A 26,886-nucleotide genomic window follows, 5' to 3' on the forward strand; every position below is an offset into this window, starting at 1 on the left:
CGCACTTTATTCTTTCAAATTTTACGCTCCCGTGCGCGGGTTCTGATTCCCCACCCTTTAGACGGGCATAACTTTTGATCTGGAAGGAGGTATGGGACCCACAGCATATCACCGCGAAGCTCTCGCCAAGTCCCACGTGCTGAGCAATGGGTACAGCCCATGGCTACTCCGGGAAGCAAAAAGAGGCCGTTTTGAGCCATTTCGGCCAAATTTAGTTCGCAGCTACTATTTTTCGGCACGTTTAAGGGTGTGGCACCCGCTCGTCATCGGCTCGTGGAGATTGTCGTACCTTTTTTTCCTCGTACTCGCCAAATACTAATCGAGTTTCGGACCACAACAATACCAACTGAACGGAAAAAAAGAAAAAAAATCTAAACGCACTCTCAAAAAGGGGTGCAACACGAGGACTTCCCAAGGGGTCACCTATCCTAGTACTTCTCTCGCCGATGCACGCTTAACTTCGGAGTTCTGATGGGATCCGGTGCATTAATGCCGGTTTGATCGCACCTATCAATGGCCCCGTACTTTATTCTTTCATAGCGTACGCTCCCGTGCGCGGGTTCTGATCCCCCACCCTTCAGATGGGCATAACTTTTGATCCGGAAAGAGTTACGGGACCCACAGCATATCACCGCGAAGCTCTCGCCGAGCCACTTGCTGAGCTATGGGTATAGCCCATGGCTATTGCGGGAAGCAAAAAGAGGCCGTTTCGAGCCATATCGGCCACATTTAGTTCGCAGCTACTTTTTTTCGGCACGTTTAAGGGTGTGGCACCCGCTCGTCATCGGCTCGTGGAGATTGTCATACCTTTTTTTCTCGTACTCGCCAACCACTAATTGAGTTTCGGACCGCAACAATACCAACTGAACGGAAAAAAAGAAAAAAAAATTGAACGCACTCGCAAAAAGGGGTGCAACACGAGGACTGCCCAGGGGGTCACCCATCCTAGTACTACTCTCGCCCAAGCACACTTAACTTCGGAGTTCTGATGGGATACGGTGCATTAGTGCTGGTATGATCGCACCCATAAATAGCCCCGCACTTTATTCTTTCATAGCGTACGCTCCCGTGCGCGGGATGGGTATAACTTTTGATCCGGAAGGAGTTACGGGACCCACAGCATATCACCGCGAAGCTCTCGCCGAGATCCAAGTGCTAAGCTACGGGTACAGCCCGGGGCTACTTCCGGGAGCAAAAAAAAGCCATTTCGAGCCATTTCAGGCACTTTTAGATCGCAAGTACTATTTTTCGGCAGGCTGCGGGACCCGCTCATTGCAGGCGTGGGGAGATTGTCATACCTTTCTGTCCTCGTACTCGCCAACCACTAATCGAGTTTCGGACCACAGCAAGACCAACTGAACGGAAATATATAAAAAAACTGAACGCACTCGCAAAAAGGGGTGCAACACGAGGACTTCCCAAGGGGTCACCTATCCTAGTACTTCTCAAGCCCAAGCACGCTTAACTTCAGAGTTCTGATGGGATCCGGTGCATTAATGCTGGTTTGATCGCACCCATCAATGGCCTCGCACTTTATTCTTTCATATCGTACGCTCCCATGCGCGGGTTCTGATACCCCACCCTTCAGACGGGCATAACTTTTGATCTGGAAGGAGGTATGGGACCCACATCATATCACCGCGAAGCTCTCGCCGAGTCCCACGTGATGAGCAATGGGTACAGCCCATGGCTACTCCGGGAAGCAAAAAGAGGCCGTTTCGAGCCATTTCGGCCAAATTTAGTTCGCAGCTACTATTTTTCGGTACGTTTAAGGGTGTGGCACCCGCTCGTCATCGGCTCGTGGAGATTGTCGTACCTTTTTTTCCTCGTACTCGCCATACACTAATCGAGTTTCGGACCACAACAATACCAACTGAACGGAAAAAAAGAAAAAAAAAACTAAACGCACTCGCAAAAAGGGGTGCAACACGAGGACTTCCCAAGGGGTCACCTATCCTAGTACTTCTCTCGCCCAAGCACGCTTAACTTCGGAGTTCTGATGGGATCCGGTGCATTAATGCTGGTTTGATCGCACCCATCAATGGCCCCGCACTTTATTCTTTCATATCATAGCGTACGCTCCCGTGCGCGGGTTCTGATCCCCCACCATTCAGACGGGCATAACTTTTGATCCGGAAGGAGTTACGGGACCCACAGCATATCACCGCGAAGCTCTCGCCGAGCCCCACGTGCTGAGCTATGGTTACAGCCCGTGGCTACTCCGGGAAGCAAAAAGAGGCCGTTTCGAGCCATTTCGACCACATTTAGTTCGCAGCTACTGTTTTTTGGCACGTTTAAGGGTGTGGGACCCGCTCGTCACCGGCTCGTGGAGATTGTCGTACCTTTTTTTCCTCGTACTCGCCAACCACTAATCGAGTTTCGGACTACAACAATACCAACTGAACGGAAAAAAAGAAAAAAAAATGAACGCACTCGCAAAAAGGGGTGCAACACGAAGACTTCCCAGGGGTCACCCATCCTAGTACTACTCTCGCCCAAGCACGCATAACTTAACTTCAGAGTTCTGATGGGATCCGGTGCATAAGTGCTGGTATGATCGCAACCATCAATAGCCCCGCACTTTATTCTATCATAGCGTACGCTCCCGTGCGCAGGTTCTGATCCCCCACCCTTCAGATGGGCATAACTTTTGATCCGGAAAGAGTTACGGGACCCACAGCATATCACCGCGAAGCTCTCGCCGAGCTCCAGGTGCTGAGTTATGGGTACAGCCTGTGGCTACTCCGGGAAGCAAAAAGAGGTCATTTCGAGCCATTTCGGCCACATTTAGTTCGCCGCTACTTTTTTCCGGCACGTTTAAGGGTGTGGCACCCGCTCGTCATCGGCTTGTGGATATTGTCATACCTTTTTTTTCTCGTACTCGCCAACCACTAATTGAGTTTCGGACCGCAACAATACCAACTGAACGGAAAAAAAGAAAAAAAAATGAACGCACTCGCAAAAAGGTGTGCAACACGAGGACTTCCCAGGGGGTCACCCATCCTAGTACTACTCTCGCCCAAGCACACTTAACTTCGGAGTTCTGATGGGATACGATGCATTAGTGCTGGTATGATCGCACCAATAAATAGCCCCGCACTTTATTCTTTCATAGCGTACGCTCCCGTGCGCGGGTTCTGATCCCCCACCCTTCAGATGGGTATAACTTTTGATCCGGAAGGAGTTACGGGACCCACAGCATATCACCGCGAAGCTCTCGCCGAGATCCAGGTGCTAAGCTATGGGTACATCCCGGGGCTACTTCCGGGAGCAAAAAAAAGCCATTTCGAGCCATTTCGGGCACTTTTAGATCGCAAGTACTATTTTTCGGCAGGCTGCGGGACCCGCTCATTGCAGGCGCAGGGAGATTGTCGTACCTTTCTGTCCTCGTACTCGCAAACCACTAATCGAGTTTCGGACCACAGCAAGACCAACTGAATGGAAATATATAAAAAAACTGAACGCACTCGCAAAAAGGGGTGCAACACGAGGACTTCCCAAGGGGTCACCTATCCTAGTACTTCTCACGCCCAAGCACACTTAACTTCAGAGTTCTGATGGGATCCGGTGCATTAATGCTGGTTTGAGTGCACCCATCAATGGCCCCGCACTTTATTCTTTCATATCGTACGCTCCCGTGCGCAGGTTCTGATTCCCCACCCTTCAGACGGGCATAACTTTTGATCTGGAAGGAGGTATGGGACCCACAGCATATCACCGCGAAGCTCTCGCCGAGTCCCACGTGCTGAGCAATGGGTACAGCCCATGGCTATTCCGGGAAGCAAAAAGAGGCCATTTCGAGCCATTTCGGCCAAATTTAGTTCGCAGCTACTATTTTTCGGCACGTTTAAGGGTGTGGCACCCGCTCGTCATCGGCTCGTGAGGATTGTCGTACCTTTTTTTCCTCGTACTCGCCAACCACTAATCGAGTTTCGGACCACAAAAATACCAACTGAACGGAAAAAAAGAAAAAAAAAACTAAACGCACTCGCAAAAAGGGGTGCAACACGAGGACTTCCCAAGGGGTCACCTATCCTAGTACTTCTCTCGCCCAAGCACGCTTAACTTCGGAGTTCTGATGGGATCCGGTGCATTAATGCTGGTTTGATCGCACCCATCAATGGCCCCGCACTTTATTCTTTCATAGCGTACGCTCCCGTGCACGGGTTCTGATCCCCCACCTTTCAGACGGGCATAACTTTTGATCCGGAAGGAGTTACGAGACCCACAGCATATCACCGCAAAGCACTCGCCGAGCCCCACGTGCTGAGCTATGGGTACAGCCCGTGGCTACTCCGGGAAGCAAAAAGAGGCCGTTTCGAGCCATTTCGGCCAAATTTAGTTTGCAGCTACTATTTTTCGTTACGTTTAAGGGTGTGGCACCCGCTCGTCATCGGCTCGTGGAGATTGTCGTACCTTTTTTTCCTCGCACTCGCAAAAAGGGGTGCAACACGAGGACTTCCCAAGGGGTCACCTATCCTAGTACTTCTCTCGCCCAAGCACGCTTAACTTCGGAGTTCTGATGGGATCCGGTGCATTAATGCTGGTTTGATCGCACCCATCAATGGCCCCGCACTTTATTCTTTCATAAAGTACGCTTCCGTGCGCGGGTTCTGATCCCCCACCATTCAGACGGGCATAACTTTTGATCTGGAAGGAGTTACGGGACCCACAGCATATCACCGCGAAGCTCTCGCCGAGGCCCAGGTGTTGAGCTACGGGTACAGCCTGTGGCTACTCCGGGAAGCAAAAAGAGGCCATTTCGGCCACATTTAGTTCGCAGCTACTTTTTTTCGGCACGTTTAAGGGTGTGGCACCCGCTCGACATCGGCTCGTGGATATTGTCATACCTTTTTTTTCTCGTACTCGCCAACCACTAATTGAGTTTCGGACCGCAACAATACCAACTGAACGGAAAAAAAGTAAAAAAAAATGAACGCACTCGCAAAAAGGGGTGCAATACGAGGACTTCACAGGGGGTCACCTATCCTAGTACTTCTCTCTCCCAAGCACACTTAACTTCGGAGTTCTGATGGTATACGGTGCATTAGTGCTGGTATGATCGCACCCATAAATAGCCTCTCACTTTATTCTTTCATAGCGTATGCTCCCGTGCGCGGGTTCGGATCCCCCACCCTTCAGACGGGCATAACTTTTGATCCGGAAGGAGTTACGGGACCCACAGCATATCACCGCGAAGCTCTCACCGAGATCCAAGTGCTAAGTTACGGGTACAGCCCGGGGCTACTTCCGGGAGCAAAAAAAAGCCGTTTCGAGCCATTTCGGGCACTTTTAGATCGCAAGTACTATTTTTCGGCAGGCTGCGGGACCCGCTCATTGCAGGCGCGGGCAGATTGTCGTACCTTTCTGTCCTCGTACTCGCCAACCACTAATCGAGTTTCGGACCACAGCCGGACCAACTGAACGGAAATATATAAAAAAACTGAACGCACTCGCAAAAAGGGGTGCAACACGAGGACTTCCCATGGGGTCACCTATCCTAGTACTTCTCACGCCCAAGCACGCTTAACTTCGGAGTTCTGATGGGATCCGGTGCGTTAATGCTGGTTTGAGTGCACCCATCAATGGCCCCGCACTTTATTCTTTCATATCGTACGCTCCCGTGCGCGGGTTCTGATTCCCCACTCTTCAAACGGGCATAACTTTTGATCTGGAAGGAGGTATGGGACCCACAGCATATCACGCGAAGCTCTCGCCGAGTCCCACGTGCTGAGCAATGGGTACAGCCCATGGCTATTCCGGGAAGCAAAAAGAGGCCATTTCGAGCCATTTCGGCCAAATTTAGTTCGCAGCTACTATTTTTCGGCACGTTTAAGGGTGTGGCACCTGCTCGTCATCGGCTCGTGGAGATTGTCGTACCTTTTTTTCCTCATACTCGCCAACCACTAATCGAGTTTCGGACCACAACAATACCAACTGAACGGAAAAAATGAAAAAAAAAAACTAAACGCACTCGCAAAAAGTGGTGCAACACGAGGACTTCCCAAAGGGTCACCTATCCTAGTACTTCTCTCGCCCAAGCACGCTTAACTTCGGAGTTTTGATGGGATCCGGTGCATTAATGCTGGTTTGATCACACCCATCAATGGCCCCGCACTTTATTCTTTCATAGCGTACGCTCCCGTGCGCGGGTTCTGATCCCCCACCATTCAGACGGGCATAACTTTTGATCCGGAAGGAGTTACGGGACCCACAGCATATCACCGCGAAGCTCTCGCCGAGATCCAAGTGCTAAGTTACGGGTACAGCCCGGGGCTACTTCCGGGAGCAAAAAAAAGCTGTTTCGAGCCATTTCGGGCACTTTTAGATCGCAAGTACTATTTTTCGGCAGGCTGCGGGACCCGCTCATTGCAGGCGCGGGGAGATTGTCGTACCTTTCTGTCCTCGTACTCGCCAACCACTAATCGAGTTTCGGACCACAGCAAGACCAACTGAACGGAAATATATAAAAAAACTGAACGCACTCGCAAAAAGGGGTGCAACACGAGGACTTCCCAAGGGGTCACCTATCCTAGTACTTCTCACGCCCAAGCACGCTTAACTTCAGAGTTCTGATGGGATCCGGTGCATTAATGCTGGTTTGAGTGCACCCATCAATGGCCCCACACTTTATTCTTTCATATCGTACGCTCCCGTGCGCGGGTTCTGATTCCCCACCCTTCAAACGGGCATAACTTTTGATCTGGAAGGAGGTATGGGACCCACAGCATATCACCGCGAAGCTCTCACCGAGTCCCACGTGCTGAGCAATGGGTACAGCCCATGGCTATTCCGGGAAGCAAAAAGAGGCCATTTCGAGCCATTTCGGCCAAATTTAGTTCGCAGCTACTATTTTTCGGCACGTTTAAGGGTGTGGCACCCGCTCGTCATCGGCTCGTGGAGATTGTCGTACCTTTTTTTCCTCGTACTCGCCAACCACTAATCGAGTTTCGGACCACAACAATACCAACTGAACAGAAAAAAAGAAAAAAAAAACTAAACGCACTCGCAAAAAGGGGTGCAACACAAGGACTTCCCAAAGGGTCACCTATCCTAGTACTTCTCTCGCTCAAGCACGCTTAACTTCGGAGTTCTGATGGGATCCGGTGCATTAATGTCGCACCCATCAATGGCCCCGCACTTTATTCTTTCATAGCGTACGCTCCCGTGCGCGGGTTCTGATCCCCCACCATTCAGACGGGCATAACTTTTGATCCGGAAGGAGTTACGGGACCCACAGCATATCACCGGGAAGCTCTCGCCGAGATCCAAGTGCTAAGTTACGGGTACAGCCCGGGGCTACTTCCGGGAGCAAAAAAAAGCTGTTTCGAGCCATTTCGGGCACTTTTAGATCGCAAGTACTATTTTTCGGCAGGCTGCGGGACCCGCTCATTGCAGGCGCGGGCAGATTGTCGTACCTTTCTGTCCTCGTACTCGCCAACCACTAATCGAGTTTCGGACCACAGCAAGACCAACTGAACGGAAATATATAAAAAAACTGAACGCACTCGCAAAAAGGGGTGCAACACGAGGACTTCCCATGGGGTCACCTATCCTAGTACTTCTCACGCCCAAGCACCCTTAACTTCAGAGTTCTGATGGGATCCGGTGCGTTAATGCTGGTTTGAGTGCACCCATCAATGGCCCCGCACTTTATTCTTTCATATCGTACGCTCCCGTGCGCGGGTTCTGATTCCCCACCCTTCAAACGGGCATAACTTTTGATCTGGAAGGAGGTATGGGACCCACAGCATAACACGCGAAGCTCTCGCCGAGTCCCACGTGCTGAGCAATGGGTACAGCCCATGGCTATTCCGGGAAGCAAAAAGAGGCCATTTCGAGCCATTTCGGCCAAATTTAGTTCGCAGCTACTATTTTTGGGCACGTTTAAGGGTGTGGCACCCGCTCGTCATCGGCTCGTGGAGATTGTCGTACCTTTTTTTCCTCGTACTCGCCAACCACTAATCGAGTTTCGGACCACAACAATACCAACTGAACGGAAAAAATGAAAAAAAAAACTAAACGCACTCGCAAAAAGGGGAGCAACACAAGGACTTCCCAAAGGGTCACCTATCCTAGTACTTCTCTCGCCCAAGCACGCTTAACTTCGGAGTTCTGATGGGATCCGGTGCATTAATGCTGGTTTGATCGCACCCATCAAAGGCCCCGCACTTTATTCTTTCATAGCGTACGCTCCCGTTCGCGGGTTCTGATCCCCCACCATTCAGACGGGCATAACCTTTGATCCGGAAGGAGTTACGGGACCCACAGCATATCACCGCAAAGCTCTCGCCGAGATCCAAGTGCTAAGCTACGGGTACAGCCCGGGGCTACTTCCGGGAGCAAAAAAAAGCCCTTTCGAGCCATTTCGGGCACTTTTAGATCGCAAGTACTATTTTTCGGCAGGCTGCGGGACCCGCTCATTGCAGGCGCGGGGAGATTGTCGTACCTTTCTGTCCTCGTACTCGCCAACCACTAATCGAGTTTCGGACCACAGCAAGACCAACTGAACGGATATATATAAAAAAACTGAACGCACTCGCAAAAAGGGGTGCAACACGAGGACTTCCCATGGGGTCACCTATCCTAGTACTTCTCACGCCCAAGCACGCTTAACTTCAGAGTTCTGATGGGATCCGGTGCGTTAATGCTGGTTTGAGTGCACCCATCAATGGCCCCGCACTTTATTCTTTCATATCGTACGCTCCCGTGCGCGGGTTCTGATTCCCCACCCTTCAAACGGGCATAACTTTTGATCTGGAAGGAGGTATGGGACCCACAGCATATCACCGCGAAGCTCTCGCCGAGTCCCACGTGCTGAGCAGTGGGTACAGCCCATGGCTATTCCGGGAAGCAAAAAGAGGCCATTTCGAGCCATTTCGGCCAAATTTAGTTCGCAGCTACTATTTTTCGGCACGTTTAAGGGTGTGGCACCCGCTCGTCATCGGCTCGTGGAGATTGTCGTACCTTTTTTTACTCGTACTCGCCAACCACTAATCGAGTTTCGGACCACAACAATACCAACTGAACGGAAAAAAAGAAAAAAAAAACTAAACGCACTCGCAAAAAGGGGTGCAACACAAGGACTTCCCAAAGGGTCACCTATCCTAGTACTTCTCTCGCCCAAGCACGCTTAACTTCGGAGTTCTGATGGGATCCGGTGCATTAATGCTGGTTTGATCGCACCCATCAATGGCCCCGCACTTTATTCTTTCATAGCGTACGCTCCCGTGCGCGGGTTCTGATCCCCCACCATTCAGACGGGCATAACCTTTGATCCGGAAGGAGTTACGGGACCCACAGCATATCACCGCGAAGCTCTCGCCGAGATCCAAGTGCTAAGCTATGGGTACAGCCCGGGGCTACTTCCGGGAGCAAAAAAAAGCCCTTTCGAGCCATTTCGGGCACTTTTAGATCGCAAGTACTATTTTTCGGCAGGCTGCGGGACCCGTTCATTGCAGGCGCGGGGAGATTGTTGTACCTTTCTGTCCTCGTACTCGCCAACCACTAATCGAGTTTCGGACCACAGCAAGACCAACTGAATGGAAATATATAAAAAAACTGAACGCACTCGCAAAAAGGGGTGCAACACGAGGACTTCCCAAGGGGTGCATTAATGCTGGTTTGATCGCACCCATCAATGGCCCTGCACTTTATTCTTTCATAGCGTACGCTCCCGTGCGCGGGTTCTGATCCCCCACCATTCAGACGGGCATAACTTTTGATCCGGAAGGAGTTACGGGACCCACAGCATATCACCGCGAAGCTCTCGCCGACCCGCACGTGCAGAGATACGGGTACATCCCGTGGCTACTCCGGGAAACAAAAAGAGGCCGTTTCGAGCCATTTCGGCCACTTTTAGTTCGCAGCTACTGTTTTTCGGCACGTTTAAGGTTGTAGGACCCGCTCATCACCGGCTCGTGGAAATTGTCGTAGCTTTTTTTCATTTTACTCGCCAACCGCTAATCGAGTTTCAGACCACAGCAAGACCAACCGAACGGAAAAAAAAATAAAAAAGAACGCACTTGCAAAAAGAGGTGCAACACGAGGTCTTCCAAGGGGGTCACCCATCCTAGTACTACTCTCGCCCAAGCACGCTTAACTTCGGAGTTCTGATGGGATCCGGTGCATTAGTACTGGTACGATCGCACCCATCAATAGCCCCGCACTTTATTCTTTCATACCGTACGCTCTCGTGCGCAGGTTCTGATCCCCCACCCTTCATACGGGCATAACTTTTGATCCGGAAGGAGTTACGGGACCCACAGCATATCACCGCGAAGCTCTCACCGACCCGCACGTGCAGAGTTACGGGTAAATCCCGTGGCTACTCCGGGAAACAAAAGTGGCTGTTTCGAGCCATTTCGGCCACTTTTAGTTCGCAGCTACTGTTTTTCGGCACGTTTAAGGTTGTAGGACCCGCTCATCACCGGCTCGTGGAGATTGTCGTAGCTTTTTTTCATTTTACTCGCCAACCGCTAATCGAGTTTCGGACCACAGCAAGACCAACCGAACGGAAAAAAAAATAAAAATGAACGCACTTGCAAAGAGAGGTGCAACACGAGGTCTTCCAAGGGGGTCACCCATCCTAGTACTACTCTCGCCCAAGCACGCTTAACTTCGGAGTTCTGATGGGACCCGGTGCATTAGTGCTGGTAGGATTGCACCCATCAATAGCCCCGCACTTTATTCTTTCATACCGTACGCTCCCGTGCGCGGGTTCTGATCCCCCACCCTTCAGACGGGCATAACTTTTGATCCGGAAGGAGTTACGGGACCCACAGCATATCACCGCGAAGCTCTCGCCAACCCGCATGTGCAGAGATACGGGCACATCCCGTTGCTACTCCGGGAAACATAAAGAGGCCGTTTCGAGCCATTTCGGCCACTTTTAGTTAGCAGCTACTGTTTTTCGGCACATTTAAGGTTGTAGGACCCGCTCATCACCGGCTCGTGGAGATTGTCGTAGCTTTTTTTCATTTTACTCGCCAACCGCTAATCGAGTTTCGGACCACAGCAAGACCAACCGAACGGAAAACAAAATAAAAATGAACGCACTTGCAAAAAGAGGTGCAACACGAGGTCTTCCAAGGGGGTCACCCATCCTAGTACTACTCTCGCCCAAGCACGCTTAACTTCGGAGTTCTGATGGGATCCGGTGCATTAGTGCTGGTACGATCGCACCCTTCAATAGCCCCGCACTTTATTCTTTTATACCGTACGCTCCCGTGAATGGGTTCTGATCCCCCACCCCTCAGACGAGCATAACCTTTGATCCGGAGGGAGTTACGGGACCCACAGCATATCACCGCGAAGCTCTCGCCGACCCGCACGTGCAGCGATACGGGTACATCCTGTGGCTAATCCGAGAAACAAAAAGAGGCCGTTTCGAGCCATTTCGGCCACTTTTAGTTACAGCTACTGTTTTTCGGCACGTTTAAGGTTGTAGGACCCGCTCATCACCGGCTCGTGGAGATTGTCGTAGCTTTTTTTCATTTTACTCGCCTACCGCTAATCGAGTTTCGGACCAAAGCAAGACCAACCGAACGGAAAAAAAAATAAAAATGAACGCACTTGCAAAAAGAGGTACAACACGAGGTCTTCCAAGGGGGTCACCCATCCTAGTACTACTCTTGCCCAAGCACGCTTAACTTCGGAGTTCTGATGGGATCCGGTGCATTAGTGCTTGTATGATCGCACCCATCAATAACCCCGCACTTTATTCTTTCATAGCGTACGCTCCCGTACGCAGGTTATGATCCCCCACCCTTCAGACGAGCATAAATTTTGATCCGGAAGGAGTTACGGGACCCTCAGCATATCACCGCGAAGCTCTCGCCGAGCCCCACGTGATGAGATACGGGTACAGCTCGTGGCTACTATGAGAAGCAAATAGAGGCCATTTCGAGCCATTTCGGCCACTTTTAGTTCGCAGCTACTATTTTTCAGCACGTTTATGGTTTTGAGACCCGCTCATCACCGGCTAGTGGAGATTGTTGTTCATTTTTTTCGTTTTAATCGCCAACCTCTAATCGAGTTCGGACCACAGCAAGTCCAACTGAACGGAAATAAAAAAAAATGAACGCATTCGCAAAAAAGGATACAACACGAGGACTTCCCAGGGGATCACCCATCCTAGTACTACTCTCGCCCAAGCATGCTTAATTTCGGAGTTATGATGGGATCCGGTGCATTAGTGCTGGTATGATCGCACCCAGCAATAGCCCCGCACTTTATTCTTTTATAGCGTACGCTCCCGTGTGCAGGTTTTGATCCCCCACCCCTCAGACGAGCATAACCTTTGATCCGGAGGGAGTTACGGGACCCACAGCATATCACCGCGAAGCTCTCGCCGACCCGCACGTGCAGCGATATGGGTACATCCTGTGGCTACTCCGGGAAACAAAAAGAGGTCGTTTCGAGCCATTTTGGCCACTTTTAGTTCGCAGCTACTGTTTTTCGGCACGTTTAAGGTTGTAGGACCCGCTCATCACCAGCTCGTGGAGATTGTCGCAGCTTTTTTTCATTTTACTCGCCAACCGCTAATCGAGTTTCGGACCACAGCAAGACCAACCGAACGGAAAAAAAAATAAAAATGAACGCACTTGCAAAAAGAGGTGCAACACGAGGTCTTCCAAGGGGGTCACCCATCCCAGTACTACTCTCGCCCAAGCACGCTTAACTTCGGAGTTCTGATGGGATCCGGTGCATTAGTGCTGGTACGATCGCACCCATCAATAGCCCCGCACTTTATTCTTTCATACCGTACGCTCCCGTGCGCGGGTTCTGATCCCCCACCCCTCAGACGAGCATAACCTTTGATCCGGAGGGAGTTACGGGACCCACAGCATATCACCGCGAAGCTCTCACCGACCCGCACGTGCAGCGATACGGGTACATCCTGTGGCTAATCCGAGAAACAAAAAGAGGCCATTTCGAGCCATTTCGGCCACTTTTAGTTACAGCTACTGTTTTTTGGCACGTTTAAGGTTGTAGGACCCGCTCATCACCGGCTCGTGGAGATTGTCGTAGCTTTTTTTCATTTTACTCGCCAACCGCTAATCGAGTTTCGGACCACAGCAAGACCAACCGAACGGAAAAAAAAATAAAAATGAACGCACTTGCAAAAAGAGGTGCAACACGAGGTCTTCCAAGGGGGTCACCCATCCTAGTACTACTCTCGCCCAAGCACGCTTAACTTCGGAGTTCTGATGGGATCCGGTGCATTAGTGCTGGTACGATCGCACCCATCAATAGTCCCGCACTTTATTCTTTTATACCGTACGCTCCCGTGCGCGGGTTCTGATCCCCCACCCCTCAGACGAGCATAACCTTTGATTCGGAGGGAGTTACGGGACCCACAGCATATCACCGCGAAGCTCTCGCCGACCCGCACGTGCAGCGATACGAGTACATCCTGTGGCTACTCCGTGAAACAAACAGAGGTCGTTTCGAGCCATTTCGGCCACTTTTAGTTCGCAGCTACTGTTTTTCGGCACGTTTAAGGTTGTAGGACCCGCTCATCACCGGCTCGTGGAGATTGTCGTAGCTTTTTTTCATTTTACTCGCCAACCGCTAATCGAGTTTCGGACCACAGCAAGACCAACCGAACGGAAAAAAAAATAAAAATGAACGCACTTGCAAAAAGAGGTGCAACACGAGGTCTTCCAAGGGGGTCACCCATCCCAGTACTACTCTCGCCCAAGCACGCTTAACTTCGGAGTTCTGATGGGATCCGTTGCATTAGTGCTTGTATGATTGCACCCATCAATAACCCCGCACTTTATTCTTTCATAGCGTACGCTCCCGTACGCAGGTTATGATCCCCCACCCTTCAGACGGGCATAAATTTTGATCCGGAAGGAGTTACGGGACCCTCAGCATATCACCGCGAAGCTCTCGCCGAGCCCCACGTGATGAGATATGGGTACAGCTCGTGGCAGCTTAGAGAAGCAAATAGAGGCCATTTCAAGCCATTTCGGCCACTTTTAGTTCGCAGCTACTATTTTTCAGCACGATTAAGGTTTTGAGACCCGCTCATCACCGGCTAGTGGAGATTGTTGTTCATTCTTTTCCTTTTAATCGCCAACCTCTAATCGAGTTCGGACCACAGCAAGACCAACTGAACGGAAATAAAAAAAATGAACGCATTCGCAAAAAAGGATACAACACGAGGACTTCCCAGGGGATCACCCATCCTAGTACTACTCTCGCCCAAGCACGCTTAATTTCGGAGTTCTGATGGGATCCGGTGCATTAGTGCTGGTACGATCGCACCCAGCAATAGCCCCGCACTTTATTCTTTCCGTACGCTCTCGTGCGCAGGTTCTGATCCCCTACCCTTCAGACGGGCATAACTTTTGATCCGGAAGGAGTTACGGGACCCACAGCATATCACCGCGAAGCTCTCGCCGACCCGCACGTGCTGGGATATGGGTACATCCTGTGGCTACTCCGGGAAACAAAAAGAGGCCGTTTCGAGCCATTTCGGCCACTTTTAGTTTGCAACTACTGTTTTTCGGCACGTTTAAGGTTGTAGGACCCGCTCATCACCGGCTCGTGGAGATTGTCGTAGCTTTTTTCATTTACTCGCCAACCGCTAATCGAGTTTCGGACCACAGCAAGACCAACCGAACGGAAAAAAAAATAAAAATGAACGCACTTGCAAAGAGAGGTGCAACACGAGGTCTTCCAAGGGGGTCACCCATCCTAGTACTACTCTCGCCCAAGCACGTTTAACTTCGGAGTTCTGATGGGATCCGGTGCATTAGTGCTTGTATGATCGCACCCATGAATAACCCCGCACTTTATTCTTTCATACCGTACGCTCCCGTACGCAGGTTATAATCCCCCACCCTTCAGACGGGCATAAATTTTAATCCGGAAGGAGTTACGGGACCCTCAGTATATCACCGCGAAGCTCTCGCCGAGCCCCACGTGCTGAGATACGGGTACAGCTCGTGGCTACTACGAGAAGCAAATAGAGGCCATTTCGAGCCATTTCGGCCACTTTTAGTTCGCAGCTACTATTTTTCAGCACGTTTAAGGTTTTGAGACCCGCTCATCACCGGCTAGTGGAGATTGTTGTTCATTTTTTTCCTTTTAATCGCCAACCTCTAATCGAGTTCGGACCACAGCAAGACCAACTGAACGGAAATAAAAAAAATGAACGCATTCGCAAAAAAGGATACAACACGAGGACTTCCCAGGGGATCACCCATCCTAGTACTACTCTCGCCCAAGCACGCTTAATTTCGGAGTTCTGATGGGATCCGGTGCATTAGTGCTGGTATGATCGCACCCATCAATAGCCCCGCACTTTATTCTTTCATACCGTACGCTCCCGTGCGCGGGTTCTGATCCCCCACCCCTCAGATGAGCATAACCTTTGATCCGGAGGGAGTTACGGGACCCACAGCATATCACCGCGAAGCTCTCGCCGACCCGCACGTGCAGCGATATGGGTACATCCTGTGGCTACTCCGGGAAACAAAAAGAGGTCGTTTCGAGCCATTTCGGCCACTTTTAGTTCGCAGCTACTGTTTTTCGGCACGTTTAAGGTTGTAGGACCCGCTCATCACCGGCTCGTGGAGATTGTCGTAGCTTTTTTTCATTTTACTCGCCAACCGCTAATCGAGTTTCGGACCACAGCAAGACCAACCGAACGGAAAACAAAATAAAAATGAACGCACTTGCAAAAAGAGGTGCAACACGAGGTCTTCCAAGGGGGTCACCCATCCTAGTACTACTCTCGCCCAAGCACGCTTAACTTCGGAGTTCTGATGGGATCCGGTGCATTAGTGCTGGTACGATCGCACCCATCAATAGCCCCGCACTTTATTATTTCATAGCGTACGCTCCCGTACGCAGGTTATGATCCCCCACCCTTCAGACGGGCATAAATTTTGATCCGGAAGGAGTTACGGGACCCTCAGCATATCACCGCAAAGCTCTCGCCGAGCCCCACGTGATGAGATACGGGTACAGCTCGTGGCTACTATGAGAAGCAAATAGAGGCCATTTCGAGCCATTTCGGCCACTTTTAGTTCGCAGCTACTATTTTTCAGCATGTTTAAGGTTTTGAGACCTGCTCATCACCGGCTAGTGGAGATTGTTGTTCATTTTTTTCCTTTTAATCGCCAACCTCTAATCGAGTTCGGACCACAGCAAGACCAACTGAACGGAAATAAAAAAAATGAACGCATTCGCAAAAAAGGATACAACACGAGGACTTCCCAGGGGATCACCCATTCTAGTACTACTCTCGCCCAAGCACGCTTAATTTCGGAGTTCTGATGGGATCCGGTGCATTAGTGCTGGTATGATCGCACCCAGCAATAGCCCCGCACTTTATTCTTTAATAGCGTACGCTCCCGTGTGCAGGTTTTGATCCCCCACCCCTCAGACGAGCATAACCTTTGATCCGGAGGGACTTACGGGACCCACAGCATATCACCGCGAAGCTCTCGCCGACCCGCACGTGCAGCGATACGGGTACATCCTGTGGCTACTCCGGGAAACAAAATGAGGTCGTTTCGAGCCATTTCGGCCACTTTTAGTTCGCAGCTACTGTTTTTCGGCACGTTTAAGGTTGTAGGACCTACTCATCACCGGCTCGTGGAGATTGTCGTAGCTTTTTTTCATTTTACTCGCCAACCGCTAATCGAGTTTCGGACCACAGCAAGACCAACCGAACGGAAAGAAAAATAAAAATGAACGCACTTGCAAAAAGAGGTGCAACACGAGGTCTTCCAAGGGGGTCACCCATCCCAGTACTACTCTCGCCCAAGCACGATTAACTTCGGAGTTCTGATGGGATCCGGTGCATTAGTGCTGGTACGATCGCACCCATCAATAGCCCCGCACTTTATTCTTTCATACCGTACGCTCCCGTGCGCAGGTTCTGATCCCCTACCCTTCAGGCGGGCATAACTTTTGATCCGGAAGGAGTTACGGGACCCACAGCATATCACTGCGAAGCTCTCGCCGACCCGCACGTGCTGGGATACGGGTACATCCTGTGGCTACTCCGGGAAACAAAAAGAGGCCGTTTCGAGCCATTTCGGCCACTTTTAGTTTGCAGCTACTGTTTTTCGGCACGTTTAAGGTTGTAGGACCCGCTCATCACCGGCTCGTGGAGATTGTCGTAGCTTTTTTTCATTTACTCGCCAACCGCTAATCGAGTTTCGGACCACAGCAAGACCAACCGAACGGAAAAAAAAATAAAAATGAACGCACTTGCAAAGAGAGGTGCAACACGAGGTCTTCCAAGGGGGTCACCCATCCTAGTACTACTCTCGCCCAAGCACGCTTAACTTCGGAGTTCTGATGGGATCCGGTGCATTAGTGCTTGTATGATCGCACCCATCAATAACCCCACACTTTATTCTTTCATACCGTACGCTCCCGTACGCAGGTTATGATCCCCCACCCTTCAGACGGGCATAAATTTTAATCCGGAAGGAGTTACGGGACCCTCAGTATATCACCGCGAAGCTCTCGCCGAGCCCCACGTACTGAGATACGGGTACAGCTCGTGGCTACTACGAGAAGCAAATAGAGGCCATTTCGAGCCATTTCGGCCACTTTTAGTTCGCAGCTACTATTTTTCAGCACGTTTAAGGTTTTGAGACCCGCTCATCACCGGCTAGTGGAGATTGTTGTTCATTTTTTTCCTTTTAATCGCCAACCTCTAATCGAGTTCGGACCACAGCAAGACCAACTGAACGGAAATAAAAAAAATGAACGCATTCGCAAAAAAGGATACAACACGAGGACTTCCCAAGGGATCACCCATCCTAGTACTACTCTCGCCCAAGCACGCTTAATTTCGGAGTTCTGATGGGATCCGGTGCATTAGTGCTGGTATGATCGCACCCAGCAATAGCCCCGCACTTTATTCTTTCATAGCGTACGCTCCCGTGTGCAGGTTTTGATCCCCCACCCCTCAGACGAGCATAACCTTTGATCCGGAGGGAGTTACGGGACCCACAGCATATCACCGCGAAGCTCTCGCCGACCCGCACGTACAGCGAAACGGGTACATCCTGTGGCTACTCCGGGAAACAAAAAGAAGTCGTTTCGAGCCATTTCGGCCACTTTTAGTTCGCAGCTACTGTTTTTCGGCACGTTTAAGGTTGTAGGACCCGCTCATCACCGGCTCGTGGAGATTGTCGTAGCTTTTTTTCATTTTACTCGCCAACCGCTAATCGAGTTTCGGACCACAGCAAGACCAACCGAACGGAAAAAAAAATAAAAATGAACGCACTTGCAAAAAGAGGTACAACACGAGGTCTTCCAAGGGAGTCACCCATCCTAGTACTACTCTCGCCCAAGCTCGCTTAACTTCGGAGTTCTGATGGGATCCGGTGCATTAGTGCTTGTATGATCGCACCCATCAATAACCCCGCACTTTATTCTTTCATAGCGTACGCTCCCGTACGCAGGTTATGATCCTCCACCCTTCAGACGGGCATATATTTTGATCCGGAAGGAGTTACGGGACCCTCAGCATATCACCGCGAAGCTCTCACCGAGCCCCACGTGATGAGATACGGGTACAGCTCGTGGCTACTATGAGAAGCAAATAGAGGCCATTTCGAGCCATTTCGGCCACTTTTAGTTCGCAGCTACTATTTTTCAGCATGTTTAAGGTTTTGAGACCTGCTCATCACCGGCTAGTGGAGATTGTTGTTCATTTTTTTCCTTTTAATCGCCAACCTCTAATCGAGTTCGGACCACAGCAAGACCAACTGAACGGAAATAAAAAAAATTAACGCATTCGCAAAAAAGGATACAACACGAGGACTTCCCAGGGGATCACCCATTCTAGTACTACTCTCGCCCATGCACGCTTAATTTCAGAGTTCTGATGGGATCCGGTGCATTAGTGCTGGTATGATCGCACCCAGCAATAGCCCCGCACTTTATTCTTTAATAGCGTACGCTCCCGTGTGCAGGTTTTGATCCCCCACACCTCAGACGAGCATAACCTTTGATCTGGAGGGAGTTACGGGACCCACAACATATCACCGCGAAGCTCTTGCCGACCCGCACGTGCAGCGATACGGGTACATCCTGTGGCTACTCCGGGAAACAAAAAGAGGTCGATTCGAGCCATTTCGGCCACTTTTAGTTCGCAGCTACTGTTTTTCGGCACGTTTAAGGTTGTAGGACCCGCTCATCACCGGCTCGTGGAGATTGTCGTAGCTTTTTTTCATTTTACTCGCCAACCGCTAATCGAGTTTCGGACCACAGCAAGACCAACCGAACGGAAAAAAAAATAAAAATGAACGCACTTGCAAAAAGAGGTACAACACGAGGTCTTCCAAGGGAGTCACCCATCCTAGTACTACTCTCGCCCAAGCTCGCTTAACTTCGGAGTTCTGATGGGATCCGGTGCATTAGTGCTTGTATGATCGCACCCATCAATAACCCCGCACTTTATTCTTTCATAGCGTACGCTCCCGTACGCAGGTTATGATCCCCCACCCTTCAGACGGGCATAAATTTGGACCCTCAGCATATCACCGCGAAGCTCTCGCCGAGCCCCACGTGATGAGATACGGGTACAGCTCGTGGCTACTATGAGAAGCAAATAGAGGCCATTTCGAGCCATTTCGGCCACTTTTAGTTCGCAGCTACTATTTTTCAGCATGTTTAAGGTTTTGAGACCTGCTCATCACCGGCTAGTGGAGATTGTTGTTCATTTTTTTCCTTTTAATCGCCAACCTCTAATCGAGTTCGGACCACAGCAAGACCAACTGAACGGAAATAAAAAAAATGAACGCATTCGCAAAAAAGGATACAACACGAGGACTTCCCAGGGGATCACCCATTCTAGTACTACTCTCGCCCATGCACGCTTAATTTCGGAGTTCTGATGGGATCCGGTGCATTAGTGCTGGTATGATCGCACCCAGCAATAGCCCCGCACTTTATTCTTTAATAGCGTACGCTCCCGTGTGCAGGTTTTGATCCCCCACACCTCAGACGAGCATAACCTTTGATCCGGAGGGAGTTACGGGACCCACAGCATATCACCGCGAAGCTCTCGCCGACCCGCACGTACAGCGATACGGGTACATCCTGTGGCTACTCCGGGAAACAAAAAGTGGTCGTTTCGAGCCATTTCGGCCACTTTTAGTTCGCAGCTACTGTTTTTCGGCACGTTTAAGGTTGTAGGACCCGCTCATCACCGGCTCGTGGAGATTGTCGTAGCTTTTTTTCATTTTACTCGCCAACCGCTAATCGAGTTTCGGACCACAGCAAGAACAACCGAACGGAAAAAAAAATAAAAATGAACGCACTTGCAAAAAGAGGTGCAACACGAGGTCTTCCAAGGGGGTCACCCATCCCAGTACTACTCTCGCCCAAGCACACTTAAGTTCGGAGTTCTGATGGGATCCGGTGCATTAGTGCTGGTACGATCGCACCCATCAATAGCCCCGCACTTTATTCTTTCATACCGTACGCTCCCGTGCGCGGGTTCTGATCCCCCACCCCTCAGACGAGCATAACCTTTGATCCGGAGGGAGTTACGGGACCCACAGCATATCACCGCGAAGCTCTCACCGACCCGCACGTGCAGCGATACGGGTGCATCCTGTGGCTAATCCGAGAAACAAAAAGAGGCCGTTTCGAGCCATTTCGACCACTTTTAGTTACAGCTACTGTTTTTCGGCACGTTTAAGGTTGTAGGACCCGCTCATCACCGGCTCGTGGAGATTGTCGTAGCTTTTTTTCATTTTACTCGCCAACCGCTAATCGAGTTTCGGACCACAGCAAGACCAACCAAACGGAAAAAAAAATAAAAATGAACGCACTTGCAAAAAGAGGTACAACACGAGGTCTTCCAAGGGAGTCACCCATCCTAGTACTACTCTCGCCCAAGCTCGCTTAACTTCGGAGTTCTGATGGGATCCGGTGCATTAGTGCTTGTATGATCGCACCCATCAATAACCCCGCACTTTATTCATTCATAGCGTACGCTCCCGTACGCAGGTTATGATCCTCCACCCTTCAGACGGGCATAAATTTTGATCCGGAAGGAGTTACGGGACCCTCAGCATATCACCGCGAAGCTCTCACCGAGCCCCACGTGATGAGATACGGGTACAGCTCGTGGCTACTATGAGAAGCAAATAGAGGCCATTTCGAGCCATTTCGGCCACTTTTAGTTCGCAGCTACTATTTTTCAGCACGTTTAAGGTTTTGAGACCTGCTCATCACCGGCTAGTGGAGATTGTTGTTCATTTTTTTCCTTTTAATCGCCAACCTCTAATCGAGTTCGGACCACAGCAAGACCAACTGAACGGAAATAAAAAAAATGAACGCATTCGCAAAAAAGGATACAACACGAGGACTTCCCAGGGGATCACCCATTCTAGTACTACTCTCGCCCAAGCACGCTTAATTTCGGAGTTCTGATAGGATCCGGTGCATTAGTGCTGGTATGATCGCACCCAGCAATAGCCCCGCACTTTATTCTTTAATAGCGTACGCTCCCGTGTGCAGGTTTTGATCCCCCACCCCTCAGACGAGCATAACCTTTGATCCGGAGGGAGTTACGGGACCCACAGCATATCACCGCGAAGCTCTCGACCCGCACGTGCAGCGATACGGGTACATCCTGTGGCTACTCCGGGAAACAAAAAGAGGTCGTTTCGAGCCATTTCGGCCACTTTTAGTTCGCAGCTACTGTTTTTCGGCACGTTTAAGGTTGTAGGACCCGCTCATCACCGGCTCGTGGAGGTTGTCGTAGCTTTTTTTTTCATTTTACTCGCCAACCGCTAATCGAGTTTCGGACCACAACAAGACCAACCGAATGGAAAAAAAAATAAAAATGAACGCACTTGCAAAAAGAGGTGCAACACGAGGTCTTCCAAGGGGGTCACCCATCCCAGTACTACTCTCGCCCAAGCACGCTTAACTTCGGAGTTCTGATGGGATCCGGTGCATTAGTGCTTGTATGATCGCACCCATCAATAACCCCGCACTTTAATCTTTCATAGCGTACGCTCCCGTACGCAGGTTATGATCCCCCACCCTTCAGACGGGCATAAATTTTGATCCGGAAGGAGTTACGGGACCCTCAGCATATCACCGCGAAGCTCTCACCGAGCCCCACGTGATGAGATACGGGTACAGCTCGTGGCTACTATGAGAAGCAAATAGAGGCCATTTCGAGCCATTTCGGCCACTTTTAGTTCGCAGCTACTATTTTTCAGCACGTTTAAGGTTTTGAGACCTGCTCATCACCGGCTAGTGGAGATTGTTGTTCATTTTTTTCCTTTTAATCGCCAACCTCTAATCAAGTTCGGACCACAGCAAGACCAACTGAACGGAAATAAAAAAAATGAACGCATTCGCAAAAAAGGATACAACACGAGGACTTCCCAGGGGATCACCCATTCTAGTACTACTCTCGCCCAAGCACGCTTAATTTCGGAGTTCTGATGGGATCCGGTGCATTAGTGCTGGTATGATCGCACCCAGCAGTAGCCCCGCACTTTATTCTTTAATAGCGTACGCTCCCGTGTGCAGGTTTTGATCCCCCACCCCTCAGACGAGCATAACCTTTGATCCGGAGGGAGTTACGGGACCCACAGCATATCACCGCGAAGCTCTCGACCCGCACGTGCAGCGATACGGGTACATCCTGTGGCTACTCCGGGAAACAAAAAGAGGTCGTTTCGAGCCATTTCGGCCACTTTTAGTTCGCAGCTACTGTTTTTCGGCACGTTTAAGGTTGTAGGACCCGCTCATCACCGGCTCGTGGAGGTTGTCGTAGCTTTTTTTTTCATTTTACTCGCCAACCGCTAATCGAGTTTCGGACCACAGCAAGACCAACCGAACGGAAAAAAAAATAAAAATGAACGCACTTGCAAAAAGAGGTGCAACACGAGGTCTTCCAAGGGGGTCACCCATCCCAGTACTACTCTCGCCCAAGCACGCTTAACTTCAGAGTTCTGATGGGATCCGGTGCATTAGTGCTTGTATGATCGCACCCATCAATAACCCCGCACTTTATTCTTTCATAGCGTACGCTCCCGTGCGCGGGTTCTGATCCCCCACCCTTCAGACGGGCATAACTTTTGATCCGGAAGGAGTTACGGGACCCACAGTATATCACCGCGAAGCTCTCGCCAACCCGCACGTGCAGAGATACGGGTACATCCCGTTGCTACTCCGGGAAACATAAAGAGGCCGTTTCGAGCCATTTCGGCCACTTTTAGTTAGCAGCTACTGTTTTTCGGCACATTTAAGGTTGTAGGACCCGCTCATCACCGGCTCATGGAGATTGTCGTAGCTTTTTTTCATTTTACTCGCCAACCGCTAATCGAGTTTCGGACCACAGCAAAACCAACCGAACGGAAAAAAAAATAAAAATGAACGCACTTGCAAAAAGAGGTGCAACACGAGGTCTTCCAAAGGGGTCACCCATCCCAGTACTACTCTCGCCCAAGCACGCTTAACTTCGGAGTTCTGATGGGATCCGGTGCATTAGTGCTTGTATGATCGCACCCATCAATAACCCCGCACTTTATTCTTTCATAGCGTACGCTCCCGTACGCAGGTTATGATCCCCCACCCTTCAGACGGGCATAAATTTTGATCCGGAAGGAGTTACGGGACCGTCAGCATATCACCGCGAAGCTCTCGCCGAGCCCCACGTGATGAGATACGGGTACAGCTCGTGGCTACTATGAGAAGCAAATAGAGGCCATTTCGAGCCATTTCGGCCACTTTTAGTTCGCAGCTACTATTTTTCAGCACGTTTAAGGTTTTGAGACCCGCTCATCACCGGCTAGTGGAGATTGTTGTTCATTTTTTTCTTTTTAATCGCCAACCTCTAATCGAGTTCGGACCACAGCAAGACCAACTGAACGGAAATAAAAAAAATGAACGCATTCGCAAAAAAGGATACAACACGAGGACTTCCCAGGGGATCACCCATTCTAGTACTACTCTCGCCCAAGCACGCTTAATTTGGGAGTTCTGATGGGATCCGGTGCATTAGTGCTGGTATGATCGCACCCAACAATAGCCCCGCACTTTATTCTTTAATAGCGTACGCTCCCGTGTGCAGGTTTTGATCCCCCACCCCTCAGACGAGCATAACCTTTGATCCGGAGGGAGTTACGGGACCCACAGCATATCACCGCGAAGCTCTCGCCGACCCGCACGTGCAGCGATACGGGTACATCCTGTGGCTACTCCGGGAAACAAAAAGAGGTCGTTTCGAGCCATTTCGGCCACTTTTAGTTCGCAGCTACTGTTTTTCGGCACGTTTAAGGTTGTAGGACCCGCTCATCACCGGCTCGTGGAGGTTGTCGTAGCTTTTTTTTTCATTTTACTCGCCAACCGCTAATCGAGTTTCGGGCCACAGCAAGACCAACCGAACGGAAAAAAAAATAAAAATGAACGCACTTGCAAAGAGAGGTGCAACACGAGGTCTTCCAAGGGGGTCACCCATCCTAGAACTACTCTCGCCCAAGCACGCTTAACTTCGGAGTTCTGATGGGATCCGGTGCATTAGTGCTGGTAGGATTGCACCCATCAATAGCCCCGCACTTTATTCTTTCATACCGTACGCTCCCGTGCGCGGGTTCTGATCCCCCACCCTTCAGACGGGCATAACTTTTGATCCGGAAGGAGTTACGGGACCCACAGTATATCACCGCGAAGCTCTCGCCAACCCGCACGTGCAGAGATACGGGTACATCCCGTTGCTACTCCGGGAAACATAAAGAGGCCGTTTCGAGCCATTTCGGCCACTTTTAGTTAGCAGCTACTGTTTTTCGGCACATTTAAGGTTGTAGGACCCGCTCATCACCGGCTCGTGGAGATTGTCGTAGCTTTTTTTCATTTTACTCGCCAACCGCAAATCGAGTTTCGGACCACAGCAAGACCAACCGAACGGAAAAAAAAATAAAAATGAACGCACTTGCAAAAAGAGGTGCAACACGAGGTCTTCCAAGGGGGTCATCCATCCTAGTACTACTCTCGCCCAAGCACGCTTAACTTCGGAGTTCTGATGGGATCCGGTGCATTAGTGCTTGTACGATCGCACCCATCAATAGCCCCGCACTTTATTCTTTTATAGCGTACGCTCCCGTGCGGAGGTTCTGATCCCCCACCCTTCAGACGGGCATAACTTTTGATCCGGAAGGAGTTACGGGACCCACAGCATATCACCGCGAAGCTCTCGCCGACACGCACGTGCAGAGATACAGGTACATCCCGTGGCTACTTCGGGAAACAAAATAAGGCCGTTTCGAGCCATTTCGGCCACTTTTAATTCGCAGCTACTGTTTTTCGACACGTTTAAGGTTGTAGGACCCGCTCATCACCGGCTCGTGGAGATTGTCGTAGCTATTTTTCATTTTACTTGCCAACCGCTAATCAAGTTTCGGACCACAGCAAGACCAACCGAACGGAAAAAAGAATAAAAATGAACGCATATGCAAAAAGAGGTGCAACACGAGGTCTTCCAAGGGGTCACCGATCCTAGTACTACTCTCGCCCAAGCACGCTTAACTTCGGAGTTCTGATGGGATCCGGTGCATTAGTGCCGGTACGATCGCACCCATCAATAGCCCCGCACTTTATTCTTTCATAGCGTACGCTCCCGTGCGGAGGTTCTGATCCCCCACCCTTCAGACGGGCATAACTTTTGATCCGGAAGGAGTTACGGGACCCACAGCATATCGCCGCGAAGCTCTCGCCGACCCGCACGTGCAGAGATATGGGTACATCCCGTGGCTACTCCGGGAAACAAAAAGAGGCCGTCTCGAGCCATTTCGGCCACTTTTAGTTCGCAGCTACTGTTTTTCGGCACGTTTAAGGTTGTAGGACCCGCTCATCACCGGCTCGTGGAGATTGTCGTAGCTTTTTTTCATTTTACTCGCCAACCGCTAATCGAGTTTCGGACCACAGCAAGTCCAACCGAACGGAAAAAAAAATAAAAATGAACGCACTTGCAAAAAGGGGTGCAACACGAGGTTTTCCAAGGGGGTCACCCATCCTAGTACTACTCTCGCCCAAGATCGCTTAACTTCGGAGTTCTGATGGGATCCGGTGCATTAGTGCTGGTACGATCGCACCCATCAATAGCCCCGCACTTTATTCTTTCATAGCGTACGCTCCCGTGCGGAGGTTCTGATCCCTCACCCTTCAGACGGGCATAACTTTTGATCCGGAAGGAGTTACGGGACCCACAGCATATCACCGCGAAGCTCTCGCCGACCCGCACGTGCAGAGATATGGGTACAGCCCGTGGCTACTCCAGGAAACAAAAAGAGGCCGTTTCGAGCCATTTCGGCCACTTTTAGTTTGCAGCTACTGTTTTTCGGCACGTTTAAGGTTGTAGGACCTGCTCATCACCGGCTCGTGGAGATTGTCGTAGCTTTTTTTCATTTTACTCGCCAACCGCTAATCGAGTTTCGGACCACAGCAAGACCAACCGAACGGAAAAAAAAATAAAAATGAACACACTTGCAAAAAGAGGTGCAACACGAGGTCTTCCAAGGGGGTCACCCGTCCTAGTACTACTCTCGCCCAAGCACGCTTAACTTCGGAGTTCTGATGGGATCCGGTGCATTAGTGCCGGTACGATCGCACCCATCAATAGCCCCGCACTTTATTCTTTCATAGCGTACGCTCCCGTGCGGAGGTTCTGATCCCCCACCCTTCAGACGGGCATAACTTTTGATCCGGAAGGAGTTACGGGACCCACAGCATATCACCGCGAAGCTCTCGCCGACACGCACGTGCAGAGATACAGGTACATCCCGTGGCTACTTCGGGAAACAAAATAAGGCCGTTTCGAGCCATTTCGGCCACTTTTAATTCGCAGCTACTGTTTTTCGACACGTTTAAGGT

General features: G+C 50.5%; 25 non-coding genes and 25 pseudogenes across 25 annotated transcripts; all 50 read right to left on the reverse strand.

The window, feature by feature from the left end:
* Nucleotides 1-390: 390 nt before the first annotated feature.
* On the reverse strand, nucleotides 391-509 carry LOC148927745 (5S ribosomal RNA; annotated as a pseudogene).
* A 398-nt stretch (nucleotides 510-907) lies between these two features.
* LOC148927746 (5S ribosomal RNA) lies at nucleotides 908-1,026 on the reverse strand. The gene has a single exon (XR_016129494.1). It is a non-coding gene; the product is annotated as a 5S ribosomal RNA (ribosomal RNA).
* A 371-nt stretch (nucleotides 1,027-1,397) lies between these two features.
* LOC148927747 (5S ribosomal RNA) lies at nucleotides 1,398-1,516 on the reverse strand (annotated as a pseudogene).
* Nucleotides 1,517-1,918: 402 nt separating this feature from the next.
* On the reverse strand, nucleotides 1,919-2,037 carry LOC148927748 (5S ribosomal RNA). The gene has a single exon (XR_016129302.1). It is a non-coding gene; the product is annotated as a 5S ribosomal RNA (ribosomal RNA).
* A 405-nt stretch (nucleotides 2,038-2,442) lies between these two features.
* Nucleotides 2,443-2,565, reverse strand: LOC148927749 (5S ribosomal RNA; annotated as a pseudogene).
* Nucleotides 2,566-2,965: 400 nt separating this feature from the next.
* LOC148927750 (5S ribosomal RNA) lies at nucleotides 2,966-3,084 on the reverse strand (annotated as a pseudogene).
* Nucleotides 3,085-3,476: 392 nt separating this feature from the next.
* On the reverse strand, nucleotides 3,477-3,595 carry LOC148927751 (5S ribosomal RNA; annotated as a pseudogene).
* Nucleotides 3,596-3,997: 402 nt separating this feature from the next.
* Nucleotides 3,998-4,116, reverse strand: LOC148927752 (5S ribosomal RNA). The gene has a single exon (XR_016129303.1). It is a non-coding gene; the product is annotated as a 5S ribosomal RNA (ribosomal RNA).
* A 325-nt stretch (nucleotides 4,117-4,441) lies between these two features.
* LOC148927753 (5S ribosomal RNA) lies at nucleotides 4,442-4,560 on the reverse strand. The gene has a single exon (XR_016129304.1). It is a non-coding gene; the product is annotated as a 5S ribosomal RNA (ribosomal RNA).
* Nucleotides 4,561-4,951: 391 nt separating this feature from the next.
* On the reverse strand, nucleotides 4,952-5,070 carry LOC148927754 (5S ribosomal RNA; annotated as a pseudogene).
* Nucleotides 5,071-5,462: 392 nt separating this feature from the next.
* Nucleotides 5,463-5,581, reverse strand: LOC148927755 (5S ribosomal RNA; annotated as a pseudogene).
* Nucleotides 5,582-5,983: 402 nt separating this feature from the next.
* LOC148927756 (5S ribosomal RNA) lies at nucleotides 5,984-6,102 on the reverse strand (annotated as a pseudogene).
* Nucleotides 6,103-6,494: 392 nt separating this feature from the next.
* LOC148927757 (5S ribosomal RNA) lies at nucleotides 6,495-6,613 on the reverse strand (annotated as a pseudogene).
* Nucleotides 6,614-7,517: 904 nt separating this feature from the next.
* LOC148927758 (5S ribosomal RNA) lies at nucleotides 7,518-7,636 on the reverse strand (annotated as a pseudogene).
* Nucleotides 7,637-8,037: 401 nt separating this feature from the next.
* LOC148927759 (5S ribosomal RNA) lies at nucleotides 8,038-8,156 on the reverse strand (annotated as a pseudogene).
* A 392-nt stretch (nucleotides 8,157-8,548) lies between these two features.
* On the reverse strand, nucleotides 8,549-8,667 carry LOC148927760 (5S ribosomal RNA; annotated as a pseudogene).
* A 402-nt stretch (nucleotides 8,668-9,069) lies between these two features.
* On the reverse strand, nucleotides 9,070-9,188 carry LOC148927761 (5S ribosomal RNA). Its single transcript, XR_016129495.1, has one exon. It is a non-coding gene; the product is annotated as a 5S ribosomal RNA (ribosomal RNA).
* Nucleotides 9,189-10,034: 846 nt separating this feature from the next.
* Nucleotides 10,035-10,153, reverse strand: LOC148927762 (5S ribosomal RNA). Its single transcript, XR_016129297.1, has one exon. It is a non-coding gene; the product is annotated as a 5S ribosomal RNA (ribosomal RNA).
* Nucleotides 10,154-10,550: 397 nt separating this feature from the next.
* LOC148927763 (5S ribosomal RNA) lies at nucleotides 10,551-10,669 on the reverse strand. Its single transcript, XR_016129459.1, has one exon. It is a non-coding gene; the product is annotated as a 5S ribosomal RNA (ribosomal RNA).
* A 398-nt stretch (nucleotides 10,670-11,067) lies between these two features.
* LOC148927764 (5S ribosomal RNA) lies at nucleotides 11,068-11,186 on the reverse strand. Its single transcript, XR_016129151.1, has one exon. It is a non-coding gene; the product is annotated as a 5S ribosomal RNA (ribosomal RNA).
* Nucleotides 11,187-11,583: 397 nt separating this feature from the next.
* LOC148927765 (5S ribosomal RNA) lies at nucleotides 11,584-11,702 on the reverse strand (annotated as a pseudogene).
* Nucleotides 11,703-12,097: 395 nt separating this feature from the next.
* Nucleotides 12,098-12,216, reverse strand: LOC148927766 (5S ribosomal RNA; annotated as a pseudogene).
* Nucleotides 12,217-12,614: 398 nt separating this feature from the next.
* Nucleotides 12,615-12,733, reverse strand: LOC148927767 (5S ribosomal RNA). The gene has a single exon (XR_016129148.1). It is a non-coding gene; the product is annotated as a 5S ribosomal RNA (ribosomal RNA).
* Nucleotides 12,734-13,130: 397 nt separating this feature from the next.
* Nucleotides 13,131-13,249, reverse strand: LOC148927768 (5S ribosomal RNA). The gene has a single exon (XR_016129152.1). It is a non-coding gene; the product is annotated as a 5S ribosomal RNA (ribosomal RNA).
* A 398-nt stretch (nucleotides 13,250-13,647) lies between these two features.
* Nucleotides 13,648-13,766, reverse strand: LOC148927769 (5S ribosomal RNA; annotated as a pseudogene).
* Nucleotides 13,767-14,160: 394 nt separating this feature from the next.
* LOC148927770 (5S ribosomal RNA) lies at nucleotides 14,161-14,279 on the reverse strand (annotated as a pseudogene).
* A 392-nt stretch (nucleotides 14,280-14,671) lies between these two features.
* Nucleotides 14,672-14,790, reverse strand: LOC148927771 (5S ribosomal RNA). Its single transcript, XR_016129437.1, has one exon. It is a non-coding gene; the product is annotated as a 5S ribosomal RNA (ribosomal RNA).
* Nucleotides 14,791-15,184: 394 nt separating this feature from the next.
* LOC148927772 (5S ribosomal RNA) lies at nucleotides 15,185-15,303 on the reverse strand. Its single transcript, XR_016129477.1, has one exon. It is a non-coding gene; the product is annotated as a 5S ribosomal RNA (ribosomal RNA).
* Nucleotides 15,304-15,701: 398 nt separating this feature from the next.
* LOC148927773 (5S ribosomal RNA) lies at nucleotides 15,702-15,820 on the reverse strand. The gene has a single exon (XR_016129153.1). It is a non-coding gene; the product is annotated as a 5S ribosomal RNA (ribosomal RNA).
* Nucleotides 15,821-16,214: 394 nt separating this feature from the next.
* On the reverse strand, nucleotides 16,215-16,333 carry LOC148927774 (5S ribosomal RNA). The gene has a single exon (XR_016129596.1). It is a non-coding gene; the product is annotated as a 5S ribosomal RNA (ribosomal RNA).
* A 398-nt stretch (nucleotides 16,334-16,731) lies between these two features.
* LOC148927775 (5S ribosomal RNA) lies at nucleotides 16,732-16,850 on the reverse strand. The gene has a single exon (XR_016129341.1). It is a non-coding gene; the product is annotated as a 5S ribosomal RNA (ribosomal RNA).
* Nucleotides 16,851-17,247: 397 nt separating this feature from the next.
* On the reverse strand, nucleotides 17,248-17,366 carry LOC148927776 (5S ribosomal RNA). The gene has a single exon (XR_016129309.1). It is a non-coding gene; the product is annotated as a 5S ribosomal RNA (ribosomal RNA).
* Nucleotides 17,367-17,760: 394 nt separating this feature from the next.
* Nucleotides 17,761-17,879, reverse strand: LOC148927777 (5S ribosomal RNA). Its single transcript, XR_016129508.1, has one exon. It is a non-coding gene; the product is annotated as a 5S ribosomal RNA (ribosomal RNA).
* Nucleotides 17,880-18,277: 398 nt separating this feature from the next.
* On the reverse strand, nucleotides 18,278-18,396 carry LOC148927778 (5S ribosomal RNA; annotated as a pseudogene).
* A 394-nt stretch (nucleotides 18,397-18,790) lies between these two features.
* Nucleotides 18,791-18,909, reverse strand: LOC148927779 (5S ribosomal RNA; annotated as a pseudogene).
* Nucleotides 18,910-19,307: 398 nt separating this feature from the next.
* LOC148927780 (5S ribosomal RNA) lies at nucleotides 19,308-19,426 on the reverse strand (annotated as a pseudogene).
* A 375-nt stretch (nucleotides 19,427-19,801) lies between these two features.
* LOC148927781 (5S ribosomal RNA) lies at nucleotides 19,802-19,920 on the reverse strand (annotated as a pseudogene).
* A 398-nt stretch (nucleotides 19,921-20,318) lies between these two features.
* Nucleotides 20,319-20,437, reverse strand: LOC148927782 (5S ribosomal RNA). Its single transcript, XR_016129662.1, has one exon. It is a non-coding gene; the product is annotated as a 5S ribosomal RNA (ribosomal RNA).
* Nucleotides 20,438-20,834: 397 nt separating this feature from the next.
* Nucleotides 20,835-20,953, reverse strand: LOC148927783 (5S ribosomal RNA; annotated as a pseudogene).
* Nucleotides 20,954-21,347: 394 nt separating this feature from the next.
* Nucleotides 21,348-21,466, reverse strand: LOC148927784 (5S ribosomal RNA; annotated as a pseudogene).
* A 397-nt stretch (nucleotides 21,467-21,863) lies between these two features.
* On the reverse strand, nucleotides 21,864-21,982 carry LOC148927785 (5S ribosomal RNA). Its single transcript, XR_016129298.1, has one exon. It is a non-coding gene; the product is annotated as a 5S ribosomal RNA (ribosomal RNA).
* Nucleotides 21,983-22,376: 394 nt separating this feature from the next.
* LOC148927786 (5S ribosomal RNA) lies at nucleotides 22,377-22,495 on the reverse strand. The gene has a single exon (XR_016129599.1). It is a non-coding gene; the product is annotated as a 5S ribosomal RNA (ribosomal RNA).
* Nucleotides 22,496-22,892: 397 nt separating this feature from the next.
* LOC148927787 (5S ribosomal RNA) lies at nucleotides 22,893-23,011 on the reverse strand. The gene has a single exon (XR_016129497.1). It is a non-coding gene; the product is annotated as a 5S ribosomal RNA (ribosomal RNA).
* A 398-nt stretch (nucleotides 23,012-23,409) lies between these two features.
* LOC148927788 (5S ribosomal RNA) lies at nucleotides 23,410-23,528 on the reverse strand. The gene has a single exon (XR_016129339.1). It is a non-coding gene; the product is annotated as a 5S ribosomal RNA (ribosomal RNA).
* Nucleotides 23,529-23,922: 394 nt separating this feature from the next.
* LOC148927789 (5S ribosomal RNA) lies at nucleotides 23,923-24,041 on the reverse strand (annotated as a pseudogene).
* A 400-nt stretch (nucleotides 24,042-24,441) lies between these two features.
* LOC148927790 (5S ribosomal RNA) lies at nucleotides 24,442-24,560 on the reverse strand. The gene has a single exon (XR_016129588.1). It is a non-coding gene; the product is annotated as a 5S ribosomal RNA (ribosomal RNA).
* A 398-nt stretch (nucleotides 24,561-24,958) lies between these two features.
* On the reverse strand, nucleotides 24,959-25,077 carry LOC148927791 (5S ribosomal RNA; annotated as a pseudogene).
* Nucleotides 25,078-25,475: 398 nt separating this feature from the next.
* On the reverse strand, nucleotides 25,476-25,593 carry LOC148927792 (5S ribosomal RNA; annotated as a pseudogene).
* Nucleotides 25,594-25,991: 398 nt separating this feature from the next.
* Nucleotides 25,992-26,110, reverse strand: LOC148927793 (5S ribosomal RNA). Its single transcript, XR_016129613.1, has one exon. It is a non-coding gene; the product is annotated as a 5S ribosomal RNA (ribosomal RNA).
* Nucleotides 26,111-26,508: 398 nt separating this feature from the next.
* LOC148927794 (5S ribosomal RNA) lies at nucleotides 26,509-26,627 on the reverse strand. The gene has a single exon (XR_016129352.1). It is a non-coding gene; the product is annotated as a 5S ribosomal RNA (ribosomal RNA).
* Between the last annotated feature and the right edge of the window lie 259 nt (nucleotides 26,628-26,886).

Source organism: Salvia hispanica, chromosome 4 (genome assembly GCF_029641045.1).
Source record: "Salvia hispanica isolate PSC_SH4W2 chromosome 4, Shi_PSC_v1, whole genome shotgun sequence".
NCBI lineage: Eukaryota > Viridiplantae > Streptophyta > Magnoliopsida > Lamiales > Lamiaceae > Salvia > Salvia hispanica.